General features: G+C 36.8%; 1 long non-coding RNA gene across 1 annotated transcript in view; it reads left to right on the top strand.

Annotated features, from left to right (window-relative positions):
• LOC110270244 overlaps positions 1 to 3,188 on the top strand; it is a 13,144-nt gene extending 9,956 nt beyond the window's left edge. The window contains exon 3 of the long non-coding RNA XR_002359552.1: positions 3,178 to 3,188. This is a non-coding gene — a long non-coding RNA (uncharacterized LOC110270244). The remainder of the gene's footprint in view (positions 1 to 3,177) is intronic.

Raw genomic sequence — 5,982 nt, 5'->3', positions numbered from 1 at the left:
CGTTCAACATCATTAAATTCATAAAACTGGAATTTAAGCCATAAATTACTTTTCTCAAGCCATTTCACTCTGAAATCAAATTTCCACTCTTTTCAGCCTTGGCTTTAAAGATCTCATTTTCTCAAATCATCTCAGGCTCATAAGCCAAATTTACTCAAAGTGAGTTTCCTTTTTAAAGCAAAGCCACTTTCGGCATTCTCTTTCCAAAACTTCCAAAACCATGGCAAGTTAAGGATTTATTTCAAAGTATTCAAAATCACTCATCCAACAATGGGATTTTATAACAAAAGCTTCTCGGCAGAGTCCCAAGTCTTTAGGGAAGGTCATCTTACATCAATTCTTTAAAATTCATTGAAACTCTTAAAATCATAGATTCTCGGTTCAAGTAAATAAAACTGAATTTATTATGAAACTGAACCATACAAAATCACCAGTTCCAACCCGGTCCAAAAATCAACTCATTTGAAATGGAACCAGTTCATTTGAATCAAACCGTTTTCAGATTTCTTTTTGGAACCCATTTTTCCAACTCTTCTAAAATGCCTCATACTTGATTACTCAATCAAAAATCTAGGTTCCTTTAAAAATCACTAAAAACTCCTTTTTATATTGAAATCAATATTAGAGCATCATTCTTTCCTTCAGTGATTCAAACGGTAAAAATAGTTCAGTTCTAAATAAACCGAACTCAACGTATAAGGTTCATCAAATAAATTAAGCTGGAAAACATAATTATCCTCTTAATAAATCAAATAATACAATTTCTCAAATCCAAATCTTTTAAATAACCTTTCAAACAAGACTTAGATTTTATAGAAATTTCGGCAGCACCTCCCCTAAAACTTGAACTTTTGCCACCCGGTTCGGGTCCCAACTAAACCATTTTCTCATTCCTTTTCAACAGCTCAAACCAGAAATCAATTCAACAGCAAGCTAAATCCAACAGTTGCCTCAGTGGCATATCTCAAGAAAACCATTTCAAAATCAACTCAATATCAATCGATTTAACTCATTTCCAAAGCTTTAAAGAATCAGTTCGGCAATAAATCATTTGTCCTTAACCAAGTTAATTAAAGTAAACCAAGCTGAATTCAAAAGTGCATTCGACTTTTCACATCATTGAAATAATTGACTCAATTCAAACCAATCCTCAACGGTTTATACTCATATTTCAAATCTTTAAAGAATCAACTTTAAAACATTACATTTCATAAAGCCGCACAACAATTCAGCCAAACCAGCATCCATAATCATTCGAGCCAATCAAATAATACATAAGGCAATTACAATCACCAAATACACAATATCTCACATCAGTATCCATATGTAATAATTCCAATACATAAAACATAGTTTTTGGAAAGCGCCCCTACCTCAAAACGCAGAACCACAGCCCAACGCCTCACAGCGTCCTTTCCGCCTCTACTCGAAATCAAAAGCACCTTCAACGCACAACCCCACACATTTTCGCAGCAGCATAGACAGCTCTAGATTACAACAAGCAACCTCAATTACTAAACTCTAGGAACGTTTATACCGAAAAGGCTTTAATACACGTACGGGACACTAACGTATGGCTTTTGAAACATACTTTCTTACCGGAATAACAACACAAAGCAGCTGCGATTTTGAACCGGCCCCGGCAACAGCTCCGGCGGCAGCCAGAAGCTCCGGTGGATCAACTATAAAAACCGCGCAGCATTAAACCTTCTCGAAATTCCAAAAGAACTGAAACCAAACTTAAACTCTTACCGGTGGCGGAACTCGGTGGCAGCCGAGGCATTTCTGGCAGCAGAGGCTCATCCCGGAGCTTCGGCAGTGGTCCCGAAAGTCACAAAACCACTCCCGGCGGCCAGAACCTCTTCCTTTCCCTTCAGACCAGATCGGGCTGATCCCCAGCAGTGGCCGCGACGGACCAAAACAGTAGAACAGAGGGGATGATGGTTGCTCAGACAGCAGCGGCGGCGGAGCAGGACGGTGCGAGAATGGCCTCGTCCTTCTGACAGCAGGGACGATTAGGATTCGGCGGCAGTGGCTCCCCCAACGGCGACCAAGCTCAGCCCTTCGAACAGCAGTCGCGCGGGACTCAACCCCTCTTCCTGGTCTCTTGCTCCCCTCTGGTCACGACTCATGGCGGTGACGAAGCGGCTCCGACGGCGCACGAATCTCCTTCATTCTCTCTTCAATCGCGTTGCTCCCTCTCTCTATGGTGATAACGCGTGTGGCAGATCCAAGGCAGTCCGACGGCAAGGCGCGGCTCATGGCGCCGTGGATGGGATGGCCATGGCAGCACGGATTGGATAGAAGCAGCAACGCGGCCTCCTTCCCCTAATCCCATTCTGCTTCGCTTTTCCTTCTTCATTGCAGTGTTGCTGCTGCTTATGGGTGGTTTGTGCGCTGTTGTTGAGAGTAAGGAGGAGGGATAGGGTGCGGCTGCTGGGTCACTAGGATTAGGGTTTTATTTTTGAAACTTAGGGTTAGGGACACTTTAGTAATTTCACTTAAAAGTAGGGATAATATAGTAATTAGAAATAAATTCTAATCCAACAATAATAATGTATAAAATACTATTTGTTCATCAACTTCACAAATTATTTTCAATAAAATATTCAAATCCAATAATTGGAAATAATATAATTAAATCTATTATTTTCCCAAAACAGCAGTATTACTATTTTAAAATATTAATTATTTAGTCTAAATCATATAAAATCCTTATTATTTCACAACTGCTAAATTTATAATTTAAATACAGAAAATAATCCAATAATTATATAATTGGATAATAATCATAACTTGCCTCAAATTCAATAAATCAAAACTTGCTCTAATTATCTTAATAAGATAATTTTTGAAATTAAAGCTACAGAAATACTGAATTCGAAATTAGCTAATGATAGCCCTTTTTCAAAGGTTTTGGGTCTTACATTCTACCCACCTTATAAAAATTTTCGCCCTCGAAAATTGATACAAAATGAAAGAAATTCCATAACAGTTCACCTTTGAACACATTAAAGGAAGAAGCAAAAATATCTCAAAATATACTCATATATACGATTTTCAAATACTTTGATTGTCATAAGCATAAGGACGTAAAGGTAGGAGTGTGATTGCAAAGCAAACGTTACAAGGTAGGCTCAATGCAAAAGATAACATGGGTCAATCATGTGGTAGAAGGGCAAGGCATCAAAGGCTATCGAACAGGATGGAGTTAAAACGACGTGCTCGACCTCCGCACACTAATCTCATATCAACCTCAAAGTTTCAACTTTCTAACTCCATCAAGCACTTTACAAACCCCAAATTTGATCACAAGCCTGACAACCACAAACTCGTTCGCAAGGAACAAAACGCCCACAACTCATACGTTGCACACCTACCGCTTCAACTTCCGTATACACATCACGTCTTAAAGAACTAACGTATCGCGTTACTACGTCTACAAGTCGCACGTGATATCAAAATAATTCTCGAGTCTACTCAGAAGGATACTGGATTTAGAACGGAAAGACAATTGTCAAGGGTAATACTCATAGATTTAGGGGAATGTATCCAATTTCCAGACAAACAAAGACACGCAAGCAATGAAGTTTGCTAGAAATAAATCAATTGACCACCTCAAAGATAACCCTTGGATCAAAGAAGTTCAACAAGATCAATAGGAAGAAAACCAGCGCATCAGTTTGAAACAAACTCGAGCTGAGTTGAGGAAGTATGAGGTTTACAGAAAAGGATATCTCAGACCCAAGACAAAGCTCATGAACTCAAGAGCATAGTTAAAAATACTTTCGAATGCATTGTTCACAAAAGAATCGAAAACTTGCGGAAAAATCACTTTGCAATTTAAAAGAAAAGTTAAGCAACAACCATTCTTCAAGAGAGTAGCCAAAAGCATAAATGTGGCTTTACTCCAATACAATTTCATGTCGAAGTAAACCATGTAGAGTTTTAAAAAAACAAAATGCACACGAGTTTGGCTAGGAGCTAAAATATTTCCTCAAATATTTTAGAAAGATAATTAGGTGCACAACTCAACCAAAAGCAATCATAAAACTCGGAAGAGAAATCAAATGCTTGTTCAAAAATTCCCAAAATTCATATTCAAACAAGCGTGTATAACATTCATAGCAAGGGTGAAAGAGGAAGTTAAACTCTTTTTAGAAAAGAAATTCCAAGGTAAAAACTTGCTTGCAATTTGGTAAAGGAAATAAGTGGTACGTCACAAACAAACCGGTTTCCACTAAACAAGGAAGCTTTTCAAAACTTCATTTAAAGCAGCATATGCCAAATTTAAATTAACTTCGTCAAAATTGAACAATGGTTTCAATCTAAATCAAACAACAAAAATAAATTCCGTTTAGTATTCTTCCAAAGGGAATTCAAAACTTCTTTTAAAGTTCAAAACAAGACTCCAAAAGTGTTATTGAAATCACCATCTTAGAAGAACATTCAAGAAGTTTAGGATGCACTAAAAAGGAATTCAGCCTTGCAAGAAAGGATCTTAAATTAAAGTAGTTCAAACAAGATCCACTGGACATGAAACATCAAACAAGATTTAAATTGATCCAAAAGAATACAAAAGTCATAGAAAAAGACAACTCGATCATTTGTAATTTCTCAATGATAAATCTTTGACTAAAAACTCTTGTAGAGATAATGGGAAAATAAACAATGCACTAACTTGAAACGAATTAAACTGACCCTCATAAGGATGAGATTCACAAGAGAGGACAAACCAAGATAAATGGTAGTGTTCACAAGATGTAAAATATTAGTTAAAAATAGAATCACGTATGACATTCATAGAGGTGAAAAGCTTAAGAAGGAACGAGTCCGTTCATAAGAAGAAAGCTATGAGTCCAACATTTTCAAAAGAACAACAATGGCGTGAATCATATAGCATGCTAAATCAAACTCAATTCAAAATAATTAAGTAAAGCTTATCAAACGAAACTCAACCGAGACCAAAGTGGTAAATCCTTTCTTTTCAAAATTTTGAAAAATATCCAAATACATAATCAAATGAAGATGTGCATTGGAACTATAGTAAAATTACTAGAATGCCAATTTACTTTTAAAGTAAGCGCAATTCCGTAAACCAGTAAAAGTACAGGCGAGGTATTAGAGATAAATAGTTGTTAAACTGCATAAGAAATCTCAAAGTTTCATATATAGATAAGTATATATCTAATCAACAGCAATTTTTTTATAAAACCTCAAAATTGGATGTGATCACTGTCAAGTAAGAGAAAAACTGAATCAACAATTTCTCAAAGAATGGACTCAGAACCCGGAGTTAAAAGTCACAGCACATTAAGACAGGTTCAAAGCTATATCAAGGAATATGGGAATCAGCAAGAACTCAAACAGAGAAAGACAGATGCAACAAGGATCCCAAACAAGCATATGCAATTGAGATCAAACAAGAATGCATATGGATAGAGGAATAGAGTTGAAAAATCAAACTACTTTTCAAAAGGACTAGCAAACAAGAACCTCAAGTTAGGATACAAAAGAACAGGTCAACTCGAACAGAAATCAAGACACAACTGAATAGCCTCGAGAAATAGTTTCCAACGTTCCCAAAACCCGCGATTTGCTTTACTCAAAACTCGTATATCATCTATGATAACCCATCAGTGCTTTCATATACATAATTCAATAGTATTAAGCCGGCCAAACTTAATATCAGGAATTATGCATTGCAAGACTAACAGCGTTAAATCAATAGATCGTCATGTGCATAAAGCTCTAATTCTCGTCATTCGACAAGACCTAATACATGACAAACACTCAGAGTATGCAATTGAAGCATAGTCAGTCCATTCCTCAGGCTCTACAGGAAAAATTGCTCTGATACCATAATGTAACACCCTAACTACCAAAGCTCACACTTCCGGCTGCGCGACTCTGATAGCTCGGACATTACGACGACTTTTATACTATTTAATACTAAAATATGAGCCTGTTTGAAACTTTAAA

This window comes from Arachis ipaensis, chromosome B03 (assembly GCF_000816755.2).
Source record: "Arachis ipaensis cultivar K30076 chromosome B03, Araip1.1, whole genome shotgun sequence".
NCBI lineage: Eukaryota > Viridiplantae > Streptophyta > Magnoliopsida > Fabales > Fabaceae > Arachis > Arachis ipaensis.
This window is presented reverse-complemented; position numbering and strand designations above follow the sequence as displayed.